This window comes from Rhinopithecus roxellana, chromosome 1 (assembly GCF_007565055.1).
Source record: "Rhinopithecus roxellana isolate Shanxi Qingling chromosome 1, ASM756505v1, whole genome shotgun sequence".
In the NCBI taxonomy this organism is placed as follows: domain Eukaryota; kingdom Metazoa; phylum Chordata; class Mammalia; order Primates; family Cercopithecidae; genus Rhinopithecus; species Rhinopithecus roxellana.
This window is the reverse complement of record NC_044549.1, coordinates 132,911,595-132,928,359: the sequence shown is the minus strand read 5'-3', so window position 1 is coordinate 132,928,359 and position 16,765 is coordinate 132,911,595.

Below are 16,765 nucleotides of genomic sequence, written 5' to 3'. Positions count from 1 at the left end.
ATCCATGTGAGTTCAGCAAATATAAGCAGCCCCTACCAGTGATTTCTCTCTAGGAAGGAGGGCCCGGAAAGGTGAGTGTAGATTAGAGGCTCTAGCTGCCCCAGTGGCTGCCAGCAGTGACCCAGTGGTCAGAGTTAGCTGCATATTTGCAAGACTCAGTACAAAATGAAATGTGGGGCCCCTTGCGTAAAAAGCAAGAAAAAAATGTGTCATTTAAGGCATTCAAATAAAATTTTGTCCTCTTTTCTGTGGTCTCTCAACTTGTCATGGTGTTTTTATTTGCTATTTAATGTCTTTCTAAGTAAAGGATAAAATTAAAAATTTACGTTATTTGCATGAATTTTACTGTTCATCATGCCAATTTTATCAAGGAGCATTTAACTTAAATGTGGTATCATTGAAATTACACAATTTGTTTTTCATAGTTCATACATGCATGTGTATTTTATTCTTGCCAGAATAATGGAAACATTGCATGAACTCCGTTGTTTTTATTTTACTTTTTGACACTTGCACATGCTAATAATACCCTTATCTTATTGATAAACAAGTAAAAGCTGAAAGGAAAAGAAACTATGAGTTACCCTATCTTTCCCTTTTTTTCCATGTCATCGTTTTCAGCATAAGTGGGTGGCTAATACAGGGAAGTAACACAAATGAAAAAAGACTTGATGAATTACTTGGTCTTTTGTGGTTCTTAGAATGGCATTGCTTTGCATTAGAAGCAAGTTCTGTACTCACTTAGAGTACAGAACTTCCTCACGTTGCAAGCCCATGAGAATTCCCTGCAACATGTCCAGGAGGGCACCATGACTACTCTATGCAAATGAGGAGGCCAGCGACTGCACACATTGTGTGTATTTCCTCTGTTCAAGCCTATGTTCCACTGCCCCATTGGACTTAATTTACAAAACACGAGTTCAAAGATAAATTATTACGAACTTTACAACAGTGACAAGAGTGATTCAGGCTCTTCTGAGTGAGAGGCCCTATGACTGCACAGGTCGTATGTCCATGACCATGCCCTCTTTAATCACCAAAGGCAAGACCGTCCTGCTGGATAGGAGAGCAATGTCCAGGGGTGACAACTCTGCAGAGGGAGAAGTGAGGTGGGTAAAAAAAAAAAAAAAAAAAAAGTCTCATTCAGGAAGAACTGGACAATGATACACACAAAAAATATCATTCTAGTTTACTCCCAGCCTGATCAAATTAAGATGGTCAAGTTGGTCGATACTTTGCCAGAGCATTGAAAAAGGTTTATAGTACTTTAAAAATTACAGTTTGTTGTCAATGCGATCTCCAGCCAATATATATTTAAATATGTCTGTCCAGCACAGAAAAACGTTCAAATGTATTATAATATAATCAGTGATAACAATTCTCATCTACCCTTGGAATGACAGTTACACTGTGCTAAAATGCGAAATATGTATGTGAAACCCTCACCTATTTATAAAGGGTATCTCTTAAGTTCCTAAAAATCCCAAACTAGAAAAAACAGAAATGTTTTAACATGAATATCCTATGAAATATTTTCTCTGTATATCTTCACACCTTAAGTTTATTGCCTTTTCAATTGTCACTAAAAGTCTATTCCTCATTCATTGGGTATTGTTGCACAAATAATATTTTTTTTATTTTTACTTTTAAACACTTAGGTTCAGGGGTACATGTGCAGGTTTGTTATATAGGTAAACTTGTGTCATGGGGGTTTGTTGTACAGATTATTTCATCACCCAGGTATTAAGCCTACTACCCATTAGTTAATTTTCCTGATCCTCTCCCTCTTCCCACCTTCCCCCCTCAAGTAGGCCCTAAGTGTATGTTGTTTCCCTCTATGTGTCCATGTGTTTCCATCATTTAGCTCCCACTTTTTTTTTTTTTTTTAAATTCTGGAGTACAGGATGTGCAGATTTGTTACATAGGTAAATGTGTGCCATGGTGGTTTGCTGCACCTATTGACTCACCACATAGGTATTAAGCCCAGCATGCATTAGCTGTTTTTCCTAATGCTCTCCCCTCACTTTGCCCTCCCCCAATAGGTCTCAGTGTGTGTCGTTCCCCTCCCTGTGTCCATGTGTTCTCATTGTTCAGCTCCCTCTTATAAGTGAGAACATGTAGTGTTTGGTTTTCTTTTCCTGCGTTACTTTGCTGAGGATAATGGCTTCCAACTTCATCCGTGTCCCTGCAAAGGAAATGATATCATTCCTTTTTATGACTGCATAGTATTCCATGGTGTATATGTACCACATTTTCTTTATCAAGTCTATCATTGATGGGTATTTGGGTTGATTCCATGTCTTTGCGGAATAGTGCTGCAATGAACATATGTGTGCATGTATCTTTATAATAGAATGGTTTATATTTCTTTGGGCCTGTACCCAGTAATAGGAGTAATGGGATTTGCTGGGCCAAATGGCATTTCTGGTTCTAAATCTTTGAGAAATTGCCACGCTGTCTTCCACAACAGTTGAACTAATTTACATTCCCACCAACAATGTAAAAGCATTGCTATTTCTCCGCAAATTCACCAGCATCTGTTGGTTCTTGACTTTTTAATAATTGCCATTCTGACTGGCATGAGAGATGATATCTCATTGTGGTTTTGATTTGCATTTCTCTAATACACTGATGTTGAGCTTTATTTCATATGTCTTTTGGTCGCATGTATGTCTTTTTTTGAGACGTGTCTGTTATGTCCTTTGTCCACTTTTTAATGGGGTTGTTTTTTTTCTCGTAACTTTTCTTAAGTTCCTTGTAGATTCTAGATATTAGACCTTTGTCAGATGGATAGATTGCAAAAGTTTTCTCCAATTCTGTAGGTTGTCTGTTCAATCTGGTGATAGTTTCTTTTGCTCTGCAGAAGCTCTTTAGTTTATTTAGATCCTATTTGTCAATTTTTGCTTTTGTTGCAATTGCTTTTGGTGATTTCATCATAAAATCATTGCCCATGCCTATGTCCTGGATGATACTGCCTAAATTTTCTTTTAGGGTTTTAATAGTTTTGGGTTTTGCATTTAAGTCTTCAATCCATCTTAAGTTAATTTTTGTATAAGGTATAAGGAAGGGGTCCAGTTTCAATTTTCTGCATATGGCTAGCCAATTCTCCCAGCACCATTTGTTAAATAGGGAATAATTTCCCTATTGCTTGTTTTTGTCAGGTTTGTCAAAGATCAGATGGTTGTAGATGTGCGGTTTTATTTCTGAGTTCTCAATTCTGTTCCATTGGTCTGTGAGCCTGTTTTTGTACCAGTACTATGCTGTTTTGGTTACTCTAACTTTATAGTATAGTTCAAAGTTGGGTAGTATGATGCCTCCAGCTTTGTTATTTTTGCTTAGGATTGTCCTAGCTATGTGAACTCATTTTTGGTTCTATATGAATTTTAAAATAGTTTTTTCTAATTCTGTGAAGAATGTCAATGGCAGTTTTATGGGACTAGCATTAAATCTATAAATTGCTTTGGGAATGAATTATGTTTATTGATTTGCATATATTGAAGCAGCCTTGCATCCTGGGGCTGAAGCCAACCTGATCATGGTGGATAAGTTTTTCAATGTGCTGCTGGAGTCCATTTGCCAGAATTTTATTGAGGATTTTTGCATCGATGTTCATCAGGGATATTGGCCTGAATTTTTCTTTTTTTGTTGTATCTCTGCCAGGTTTTGGTATCAGGATGATGCTGGACTCATAAAATGAGTTAGGGAGGAGGCCCTCTTTTTCAATTATTTGGAATAGTTTCAGAAGAAATGGTACCAGCCCCTCTTTGTACCTCTGGTAGAATTCAACTGTAAATCCAACTGGTCCTGGGATTTTTTTGGTTGGTAAGCTACTGATCACTGCCTCAATTTCAGAACTCATTATTGATCTATTCAGAGATTCACCTTCTTCCTGGTTCAGTCTTGGGAGGGTATATGTATTCAGGAATTTATCCATTTCTTCTAGATTTTTCAGTTTATTTGCATAGAAGTGTTTATAGTATTCTTTGGTGGTGGTTTATATTTCTGTGGAGTCAGTGATGGTATCCCCCTCATCATTTTTTATTGTGTTTATTTGAATCTGCTCTCTTTTTTTCTTTATTAGTTAAGCTAGTGGTTTATTTTACTTTCTCCCCCCAAAAAAAATCAGCCCCTAGATTCATTCATTGATTTTTTGGAGGGTTTTTTTAATCTCTCTACCTCCTTCATTTCCACTCTGAGCTTTGTTATTTCTTGTCACCTGCTAGCTCTGGGGTATGTTTGCTCTTGGTTCTCTAGTTCTTTTAGTTGTGATATTAGGGTGTTGATTTGAGATCTCTCTTGCTTTTCAGTGTGAGCATTTAGTGCTATAAATTTCCCCTCTTAACACTGCTTTAACTGCATCCCAGAAATTCTGGTACATTGTCTCTCTGTTCTCATTAGTTTCGAAGAACTTCTTTATTTCTGCCTTAGTTTCATTATTTACCCAGAAGTAATTCAGGAGCAGATTGTTCAATTTCCATTAGTTGTGTGGTTTTGAGTGGGTTTCTTAACCTTGAGTTCTAATATGATTACACTGTGGTCTGAGAGACTGTTATGATTTCAGTTCTTTTGCATTTGCTGAGGAGTGTTTTACTTCCAATTATGTGACAAAATTTTAGAGTAAGTGCCATGTGGCTCTAAGAAAAAATGTATATTCTGTTGTTTTTGAGTGGAGAGTTCTGTAGATATCTATCAAGTCCACTTGGTCCAGAGTTGAGTTTGGGTCCCAAATAGCGTTGTTAATTTTCTGTCTCAATGATCTGTCTAATACTGATGGTGGGGTATTAAAGTCTCTCATTATTATTTTGTGGGGGTCTAAGTTCCTTTGTGGGTCTTTAGGAACTTTTTTTTTTTTTATGAATCTGGGTCATCCTGTATTGGGTGCATATGTATTTAGGATAGTTGGCTCTTCATGTTGAATTCAACCCTTAACCATTATGTAATGCCCTTGTCTTTTTGCCCTTGTCTTTTTTTCTGTTTTTAATCTTTGCTGGTTTAATGTCTATTTTGTCAGAAAACTAGGATTGCAACTCATGCTTTTTTCTTCTTTCCATTTGATTGGTAAATTTGCATCCAGAACTTTATTTTGGGCCTATGGGTGTCTTTGCACATAAGATGTGTCTCTTCAATATGGCACACCAATGGGGCTTGTCTTTTTATCCAGTTTGCCATTCTGCGTCCTTTAATGGGGGCATGTAGCCCATTTACACTTAAGGTTACTATTCTTATGACTGAATTTGATCCTGTCATCATAATGCTGACTGGCTAGTTTTGCAGACTTGTTAATGTAGTTGCTTTACAGTGTCATTGACCTATGTACTTCGGTGTGTTTTTGTAGTGACTGATAATTGTTTTTCCTTTCCATGTTTAGTGCTTCCTTCAGGAACTCTTGCAAAGTGACCTGGTGATGACAGAATCCCTCAGCATTTGCTTGTCTGAAAAGGATTTTATTTCTAGTTCATTTACGAAGCTTAGTTTGGCCAGATATGAAATTCTGGGTTGGAAATTCTTTTCTTTAAGAAGGTTGAATATTGGCACCCCATTTCTTCTGGCTCATAGGGCTTCCACTGAGAGGTTCACTGTTAGTCTAATGGGCTTCCCTTTGCAGGTGATCTGGCCTTTCTCTCTGGATGCCCTTAACATTTATCCCTTCATTTCAACCTTGGAGAATCTGATGAGTATGTATCTTGGGTTGATCTTCTCATGGAGTATCTTATTGGGTTTCTCTGGATTTCCTGAATCTGAATGTTGGCCTGTCTTGCTAGGTTGGGGAAGGTCTCCTGGATGATATCCTGAAGTGTATTTTCCAGTCTGGTTCCATTCTCTCCTTCTCTTTCAGGTACTCCAATCATTCATAGGTTCAGTCTTTTTACATAATCCCATAGTTCTTGGAAGTTTTGTTCATTTTTTTTTTCATTCTCTTTTCTCTAATCTTGTCTGCCTGCCTTATTTCAACAAGATAGTCTTAAGCTCTGATATTCTTTCTTCTGCTTGGTCGATTCGGCTATTGATACTTGTGTTTGCATCATGAAGTTCTCATGCTGTGTTTTTCAGCTCCATCAGGTCATTTATCTTACTCTCTAAACTGGTTATTCTAGTTAACAGCTCCAGTAATCTTTTATCATGCCTCTTAGCTTCTTTGCACTGGGATAGAACATAATTCTTTAGCTCAGTCAAGTTCATTAGTAACTACTTTCTGAAGTCTACTTCTGTCAGTTCATCCGTCTCAGCTTCAGCCCAGTTCTGTGCTCTTGCTGGGAGGTATTGCAATCATTTGGAGGAGCAGAGGCATTCTGGTTTTTGGAATTTTCAGTGTTTTTTTGCACTGGTTTTTCCTCATCTTCATGGATTTATCTACCTTTGATTTTTGAGGCTGTTGACCTTTGGATGGGGTTTTCGTGTGGTCTTTTTTGTTGATGATGTTGTCACTTTCTTTTTGTTTGTTTTTCTTCTAACCATCAGGCCCCTCTTTTGCAGGTCTGCTGTAGTTTTCTAGGGATCCACTCCAGACCCTGTTTGCCTGTGTATCATCAGTGGAGGCTGCAGAACAGGAAAGACTGCTGCCTGCTCTATCCTCTGGAGGCTTTGTCCCAAAGGGACACCAACCTAATGCCAGCTGGAACTCTCCTATATGAGGTGTTTGATGACCCCTGTTGGGAGGTCTCACCTAGTCAGGAGGCACAGGATCAGGGACTCCCTTAAGGAAGTAGTCTGGCTGCCCCTTAGTGGAGCTGGTGCACTGTGCTTGGGGAATCCCCCTCTTCCAGACTGCCTGGACTCTTCAGAGCCAGCAGTCAGGAAAGATTAAGTCCACCGAACCTGAGACCATGGCCGCCCCCGCCCCCAGGGAGATGAGAGTTCTGTCTACAAATCCCTGGCTGGAGTTGCTGGAATTCCTGTAGGGATGCCGTGCCCAGTGAAGAGGGATGGATCCCAGTCCCACCTAGAGAAGCAGTCTGGCCACAATCTGCCACAGCCGCTGTGGTGCGCTGTGGGGAATACCGCCCAGTCCAAACCACCCAGCCTCCCAACCACTGGCAGGGAAAAACCACCGACAAGAGCTGCAGTAATGGTGGTTGCCCCTCCCCGCAGGGACCTGGTCATCTTAGGCAGACTCCAGGGTTCTGTGCTGGCCAGCAGGGATTCCAAGCCAGTGAGTCTTAGCTTGCAGGGATCCATGGGAGTGAGACCTACTGAGCAAGGCTGCTTCGCTGCCTAGCTTCAGCACCCTTTCCACAGAAGTGGATGGGTCTCCTGCCTCTCTGGAGTTTCAGGAGCCACCAGATTATGCTCAGTGTCTGCCCAAACTGGAGTTGCCGAGTGGAGCGGCTGCCACAGGCCTGCCCAGTTTTGTGCTTGGGACCCCAAGGCCCTGGTGGTGTAGGCTCACAAGGGAGCCCCCTGATCCATAGGTTGCAAAAATCCACGGGAAAAGCGTAGTGCCCCAGGTGAGTAGCATAATCCCTCACTGCTTACCTTGGCTGGGGGAGGGAGGTCCCTTTGCCCCATCCGGCTCTCAAATTAACCATCACCCCACTCTGTTTTTCCTTGCTCTCCATGGGTTGCACAAACCACCTAGTCAGTCCCAAAGAAAGAATCCGTTGGAAATGCAGAAATCACTCACCTTTTGCATTTCTCTCGGTGGGAGCTACAGACATGTGCTGTTTCTACTCGGCCATCAGCTCCCACATCGAAGTGAGAGTATGTGGTATTTGATGTTCTGTTTCTGCATGAGTTTGCTAAAGATAATGGCCTCCAGCTGCATCCATGTTCCTGCAAAGGATATTATCTCATTCTTTTTGTGGCTGCATAGTATTCCATGGTGTTTATGTACCACATTTTCTTTATCCAGTCTAGCATTAATGAGCATTTAGGTTGATTTCATGTCTTTGCAATTGTGAATAGTGGTATAATGAACATAGGTGTGCATGTGTCTTTACAATAGAATGATTTTTATTTCATTGAGTATATACTCAGTAATGGGATTGCTGGATCAAATGGTATTTCTGTTTCACAGTCTTTGAGGAATCGTGACATGGTCTTCCACAATAGTTGAATTTGTTTACATTCCCACCAACAGTGTATAAGCATTCCTTTTTGTCCACAACCTAGCCAGCATCTGTTATTTTTTGACTTCTTAATAATAGCCATTCTGATTGGCATGAGATAATATCTCATTGCAGTTTTGATTTTAATATCGCTAATGATCAGTAACATTGAGCTCTTTTTTTCATGTATTTGTTGGCTGTGTGTGTGTCTTCTTTTGAGAAGTGTCTTGTTCATATCCTTTGCCCACTTTTCAATGGGGTTGTGTTTTTTTTCCTTGTAAATTTGTTTAAATTCCTTCTAGATCCTGAATATTAGAAATTGTGAGATGCATAATTTGCAAAAATTTCCTCCCACTCTGTAGGTTGTCTATTCACTCTATTGATAGTTTTTTTGCTGAGCAGAAACTGTTAAATTTACTTAGATTTTGTCTGCCAATTTTTGCTTTTGTTGCAATTGCTTTTTGGGTTTTCATTATGAAATCTTTGTCTGTTCCTATGTCTAGAATGGTATTGCCTAGGTTGTCTTCAAGGGTTTTTATAGTTTTTGGTTTTACATTTCAGTCTTTAGTCCACCTTGAGTTAATTTTTGTGCATGGTAGAAGGAAGAAGTCCAGATTTAATATTCTGCATATGGCTAGTCAGTTATCCCAGCATCACTTATTAAATAGGTAATCCTTCCCTCATTGCTTGTTTTTGTCAGGTGTGTCGAAGATCAGATAGCTGTAGGTGTGCAGCCTTATTTCTGCATTCTCTGTTCTGTTCCATTGGTGTATGTGCCTGTTTTTGTACTAATACCTTGCTGTTTTGATTACTGTAGCTTTGTAGTATAGTTTGAAGTCAGGTAGTATGATGCCTCCAGCTTTGTTCTTTTTGTTTAGGGTTGCCTTGGCTATTTGGGCTCTTTTTTGGTTTTCCATGTTAGTTTTTAGAAAGTTTTCTCTAGTTCTTTGAAGAATATAAATGGTACTTTAATAGGAATAGCATTGAATCTATAAATTGCTTTGGGCAGTATGGCCATTTTAATGATATTGATTCTTCCTATCCATGAGCATGAAATGTTTTTCCACTTGTTAGTGTCGCCTCTGATTTCTTTGAGCAGTGGTTTGTAGTTCTCATTGTAGAGATCTTTCACCTCCATGGTTAGCTGTATTCCTAGGTATTTTATTCTTCTTGTGACATTTGTCAATGGGATTGCATTCTGATTTGGCTCTCTGCTTGTTCGTTGTTGGTGTATAGGAATGCTTGTGATTTCTGCACATTGATTTTGTATCCTGAGACTTTGCTGAAGTTGTTTATCAGCCTAAGGAGCTTGCGGGCTAAGTCTGTGAGGTTTTCTATATATAAAATCATGTTGTGTGCAAACAGAGATAGTTTAACTTCCTCTCTTCCTATTTGGATGCCCTTAAATTCTTTCTCTTGCCTGATGGTCTTGGCCATGACTTCCAGTACTATGTTGAATAGGAGTGGTGAGAGAAGGAATCCTTGTCTTGTGCCTGTTTTCGAGGGGAATGCTTCCAGCTTTTGCCCATTCAATATCATATTGGCTGTGGGTTTTTTGCAGATGGATCTTAATCAACACCTAATTTATTTAGAGTTTTTAATGTGAAGCAGTGTTGAATTGTATTGAAAGCCTTTTCTGCATCTCTTGAGATAATCATGTGGTTGTTGTCTTTAGTTCTGTTTATGTGATTAATCACATTTATTGATTTATGCTGAACCAACCTTACATCCCAGGGATAAAACCTACTTGATTGTGGTGGATAAGCTTTTCGATGTGCTGCTGGATGTAGTTACCAGTATTTTGTTGAGGATTTTTTACATTGATGTTCATTAAAAATATTGGCCTGTTTTCTTTTTGTGTGTGTCTCTGCCAGGTTTTGGTATCAGGATGATATGGGCATCATAGAATGAATTATGGTGCAGTCACTCCTCCTCAAGTTTTTGACATAGTTTCTATAAAAATGGTACCAGTTCTTCTTTGTACATCTGGTAGAATTTAGTTATGAATCCATCTGGTCATGGGCTTCTGGGATATTTTTTGGTTGTAGGCTATTTATTACTGCCTTGATTTCAGAACTTATTATTAGTCTGTTCAGGAATTGTTTCTTCTTGGTTCAGTCTTGGGAGGGTGTATGTGTCCAGGACTTTATTCATTTATTCTATATTTTCTAGTTTATGTGAACAGAGGTGTTCATACTATTCTCTGACAGCTGTTTATAACTCTGTGAGGTCAGTGGTAATATCCCCTTTGTCATTTCTGATTGTATTTATTTGAATCTTCTCTTTTTTCTTCTTTGTTAGTCTACCTAGTGGTTTATCTTATTAATTTTTTTCAAATTGGAAAAAATTTTTTCAAACTGGATTCATTGATATTTTGAATGGTTTTTTGGTGTCTCTATCTCCCTCAGTTCAGCTCTGATTTTGGTTATTTCTTGTCTTCTGCTAGCTTTGGGATATGTTTGCTCTTGTTTTTCTAGTTTTGTTAGTTGTGACATTAGGTTGTTAATTAGAGATCTTTCTAACTTTTTTATGTGGGCATTTAGTACTATGAATTTCCCTCTTAACACTGCCTTAGCTGTGTCCCAGAGATTCTGGTATCTTGTATCTTTGCTTTCATTAGTTTCAAAAAACTTTTTTTTTTCTGCCTTATTTCATTATATACCCCAAATTCATTCAGAAGCTGGTTATTTAATTTCCATGTAATTGTATGGTTTTGAGTGAATTTCTTAGTCTTGATTTCTAATTTGATTGTGCTGTGGTCCAAGAGATTTTTTGTTATGATTTCAGTTATTTTGCATTTGCTGAGGAATGTTTTACTTCCAATTTTGTGATTAAAGTTTATAGTATGTGCCATGTGGTGATGAGAAGAATTTATATTCTGTTGTTTTTGGATGGAGGGTTCTGTAGATATCTATAGGTCCCTTTGATCCAGTGCTATGTTCAGATTCTGAATATGTTTGTTAATTTGCTGTCTTGATAATCTAATATTGTCAATGGTGTGTTCAATTCTCCCACTATTATCACGTGAGAATCTAAGTCTCTTTGAAGGTCTCTAAGAACTTTTTTAATGAATCTGGGTGCTCCTGTGTTGGGTGCATATGTATTTAGGATAAGTAGGTCTTCTAATTGAATTGAACCCTTCACCATTATATAATGTCTTTCTTTATCTTTTTTGATCTTTGTTGCTTTGAAGTCTGTTTTGTCTGAAATTAGGATTACAACTCTTGCTTTTTTGTGTATTCCATTTTCTTGGTAGATTCTCCTGCATTCTGTAATTTTGAGCCTATGGGTGTCATGTGTGAGATCGGTCTCTTGAATACAGCATACCGTTGGGCCTTGCTTTTTTATCCAACTTGTCACTCTGTGTCTTTTAAATGGGGCATTTAGCCCATTTACGTTCAAGGTGGATATTGATATGAGTGGACTTGATCCTTTCACTGTGCTGTTAGTTGGTTATTATGTTGGTTTGTTAGTGTGTTTGCTAGTGACACTGGTCCTGTGTGTTTCAGTGTGTTTTTGTATTAGCTGGTAGTGGTCATTTTTTTCTATCTTTAGTGCTCCTTTCAAGATCTCTTGTAAGGCATGTCTGGTGGTAACAAAATCCCTCAACATTTGCTTATCTGAGAAGCATCTTATTTGTTCTTCATATAAGAAGCGAAGTTTGGCTGGATATGAAATTCTTGGTTGAAAGTTTATTTCTTTAAGAATATTGAATATAGGCCCCAAATCTCTTCTGGCTTCTGGAGTTTCAGCTGAGAGGTCATTACTTAATTGAGCAATTATTTTCCTAGTGCTGTGATAGGTACAAGGCATGCAACAATGAAGAAGAGAGTTGAGGCATCTACTTTAAGGTGCTTTGGAGTTGATGGGGAGGATAAACAATAATGTCTTGCTGAGAGAAGTACTTATTAATGTGCCTGTGCATGTGTGTGTGTGTGTGTGTGTGTGTGTGTGCATGTTAGCATGTGCATCAGGTAGGTGAGAAATGGAAAAAAAATTGAGGGGGGGCAAGGGGTGTTAGGGAAGGCCCCCAAGGAAGGCCTGGAGGAAAGGAAGAGAGGCACAAAGAGGAAGTAGGGAATGAAGAGTTGAATATTTTTTACAGTCAAGTTAATAGTATATATGAAAACCCAAAGTTGGGAGCAAGAGGTGAGGCAAGACATATTGGAGTAGCCAAAGGAAGCCCAGGCTGAAGTGGTAGGCAGAAGATCTTAGGTACTACACTAAGAATGTTGGACTTCCCCAGAGTGGGAACTCAGAAATGCATATCAAAGGAGGTGGTGCTATTAATACAACAGGTCTTGCAAAATGATGACAAAACCAATGTATTGTAATTCAACATAATGAATTACACCCAAGATCTCAAAGCCAGGAATCTATCTTAGGAAGAGCTTCCATGGCCTCTGCCTCTTGGCACCTTGTTCTCTCCAACCAAAATGGAGCAAGTATCAACTAGTTCCTTCTTGAGAGAGCACTTTGCTTGCCACACATGTTTCATTGCCTGAGATCCATAAAGCAGCTTATACCAAAAGAAAAAAATTAATCATATTATATTGCTAATGTATTACAAGAGATTATAAGTTCCAGGTGTAATCACCAATTATGCTCAGTTAATATTCTCTAAATAATATACATTAAAATTAGCTGAATAAAGGCTAAACACTGAGCCACAATTCTTAAGATCTTATCTCTTAGTTGAAGAGCTGAATTGGGGGGAAGTCTGTATCTGGCATAGAAGATTCATTGTAACATAAAGTACTTTTGCCTTCTAGTTCCTTGAGGTGTAATACCCTCTTTCATATGATTTCCTGAGTTCTTTCAGGATATAGTCTTTTAAAGTATACCTGTTATTCATATGTAATTTTCAACCAGGTTCTGACAAATGCTAATGGAAGAAAGGTGCCCATCTTTCTTCCAGTTATAACTTCCATGTTCTCTCACTTGTAACTACTGGGTTATAACACACAGCTCTTTCTGTTATATCATGGTCAGTACCATCCTGTTTAGCATCAAATTAGTCTCTAAATGCTCTGTTTCCATTGCTTTTGACTTTTTAACCACACATCATATCATAACTGCTATAGGCTTGGATGTTTCACTATGCCCAGAATAATACTTATGGATTAATTTCAAGAGCCCCTATACCTAAATCACTGCAGTCCCATCTTAACAGTAGTCTGCTTACTACCGCCTCCTGGTCACATGATCATGAAAGGCAAGCAAAACTGGAGAGGGTTAGATATTTCCAAGTCCAACTGAAATTGTGAAAAATAAAGTGCTATAGTGACCACAACTGTGAATTGGCAGAAATCATTTCCAACAGCAAACTGGTACAGGTCTTTACCTTCCAGGAAGGATTGTGTCCATCATAGCCTTTAAATTTCATAGATGAAAAAAAATTTGGTAAATGAATCAATCCCTTGGCTACATCTCTAACAAATTAATTGACCAGTTAACAATAGATTCTAAAATAAAACTTTGAGCCAAGTGAATTTTTTTTTCTTTTTCTCTCTCTTTTTTTTTTTGAGATGGAGTCTCACTCCATCACCCAGGCTGGAGTGCAGTGACTCCATCTAGGCTCACTGCAAGCTCCGCCTTCCAGGTTCATGCCATTCTCCTGCCTCAGCCTCCCGAGTAGCTGGGACTACAGGCGCCCACCACCACACCTAGCTAATTTTTTGTATTTTTAGTAGAGACAGGATTATACCATATTAGCCAGGATGGTCTTGATCTCCTGACCTCGTGATCCGCCCACCTTGGCCTCCCCAAGTGCTGAGATTACAGGTGTGAGCCACCGCACCTGGCCTGAACTGAGCGAATTCTATCCTTCACACCAGATGATAAGCTCAGTCAGCATTTTGCTAAATCAGGATAAAACGTATATTTAAATATTGTCTTTCTGATGATCAGTTTGAAAAAGACAATTCAAGCCTTTGCTAATTATTCTTCCTTGCTATAGGCCTTGGTTTTTATTTATAACAGAATCAGAAGAAAAGTTTGCCCACTTCGTTACCTACCATGATTTCCACTGAAATCCTTTTGCAAAGTATATGTTTTCATAACTCTAGTTTCAGGAGATGCTCTCTAAAAAAGTTCAATGAGAAAGAAGTTTCATGGTCAGAGATTTTAGGGAAAGATTACAAATTATGTCAGTTCTTGCACATTTACCACAGACATTAGCATAGTAAAGCCACTGAGAAGTCCTACAGTGGAGAAACCTATGTAATTTTATTTCACTCAGACTCCCCAAACTATCTGACTACAAAAGCCTGTTTGCAAATAGCACCTATTAACATCCTGTGGAAAAGTGGTCCATTGAACATCCTCAGAAAGGATGCATTAGAGCCAGGAGACATCCAGCAAGGCCAAGATATTTTCCAACCCTCAACTTTACTAAATAACTGGACAATTTAATTGCATTTATTAAATTACCTAAATAGTAATCATTTTAAAAATATACATTTTAACATCAACTATCTTACTGTAAAATTCCAGTCATTTAATACAAGCACTATATCAACACAGTCTCTGCCCTTTAGGAACTGCTAGTATTTTTGAATAAAAAAAAAAGAAAAGATGCATTTCCTTAAAGGGAGGTTGCACAGAAAGGCCACATGTGATTATGTAAAAATTAGTGGGGCAGAATTAAGCACTATGAAAGTTGAAAGGAGGAGGGCAATTGAATCCACATTATCCACTTTTAGAGACAATGGCAAAACACATACACACCCTTTGTTCCCTTCTGCCTGTCATTTTTTCTTCCTTTCCCAGAGACACTCAGAATGCAAAATGTGTTATTTGTTCTGTGCCCACAGCTTTGGCAGGTTGGGATCCCTACATTGTTAAGCTGAAAGGCATTCAATATTATTGTCAGGAAGTCATAGATCTTAGGTCAGGGTTAAAAGAAAACTCTTACCCTCATCTAAGCCACCACATCCCTTGCCTGGCCCACAGTGGTATCCTTGCTGCCACCCTGGCCCCCTTATACATGGTTCCCCAGGCAGCAGCCAGAGTGATTCTTTTCAAATGTAAATTTGACCCCGTCTTTTTTTCTAGTGGTTTCCCATCACAATTAAAATAAAACCCAAATTCTCACCACAGGCTACAAAACCCTACAGTGATCTAGCCCCTGGCTACCTCTCCCATCTACCTCCTACCACACTCCTCCCTCACAGAACTACAACCCCACTGGGCATCTCCTTCTTCTCCCTTGAAGGCCTGCACACTTGCTGCCCTCTTTCCCCGTGTGGCATTTCTCCTGCCTTCATCAGGTCTCTGCCCAAATGTTGTCTCCTCAGAAAAGCCATCCCTGGACCCCTTACCTAAAATAGCACACTTATTCCACACCTCACTTCCACTTAATCCTCCATTCTCCCTCATCCTCTTCATTTTTCTGCAACTGGCTTATTGCTTTAAACATATTTATGTATTTACTCGTTGACCTTCTTGAGAGAGGGGACATGACTCTGTTTTGTTCAATGTTACAGTTCACAGTGTCTGGTACACATGAGGCATTCCATAAATATTTGTTGAATGAGTTAGTCAATCATTGAATGATTGAATGAATAAATTTACAGTAGAATAAACATGCACAGCAAAGCAGGATATATGCCAAAGAATATCTGAATAAATTAGGAAATATACACCTTCTCATAAAAAATCCAACAGGAGAGTAACTTTTATGGTGGCACAGGAATTTCAAGAACTTCCTCTGAAGAAAGTCACTTATAGCTGGATGACTTTGCATAATTCACTTAGCTTATTTGTGTCTCCAGTTCTCTTAACTGCAAAAGGAGAACAATAATAACTACCTTGCAGGATTATTGTGAGAATTTAAAAAGATAACATATGAAGTTCATAGGCTGGCTGTCTTCCACAGTGGATGGTCATTATTATCAATTCCCCAAAGCTTCTTTTATAGAATTTCCTTAAATAGAAAAGTACCTTTCATAAGGTCAAAGTGAAGGCCCTTTGGCCTGCTAATACATGAGAAAAATAATTAGTTATTCATGAAATGTATGGTAAGTATGAATCAAATATGTTTTTTAAATTATTGTTTTGAACTATCTAGACCACAAAACCCCTCAGCATTCTGAGAATATGGACAGGTGATACATCACCTATCCACTAATTTTTTTTTTACTTTCAGGGGACCTCTTAGCTTGTCAGGAGAAAGCAACGTGAAGAGCTTCAACAAGAAAACCCTTTGGTTTTAAAATAATTTGAGAACTCCAAAGAAGTTGGAAAAACAGTATAGATTCCAAATAACCTTCACCCAGCTTCCACCAATGATATTGTGCACAACCATAGTAGAATGTCAAAACCAGAAAATTAACACTGGTCCAATTCTATTAACTTAGATACAAAACTTATTTGAGTGTTCATTAAGGATCTTTTCTAATCTTAGAGTTGGGAGCTAATTGGGATCTTATCTTGGCTCCATTAATCAGGCTAATGAGACAGACTTACAGATGAGTACATAAAGCTCTAATTTATATAATTATTTTCATTTTCAAGTAATTTTAGAATTTTATTTGCTTTTAAAAGCTGTTAGTTTCTACCTACGTAGAAGTCTGGTCTACCCATTCTGTAAAAGCAAAACACAAAGCCCTTCACAATTTTAAAGAGATGTAGATAAGAGAATCCCTGATTTTAACCTCTAAGTTCAAGACCCTTATTTCCCTGAAAAACTAATTCCTCCTTTTCCTGTTAGTTCTGGA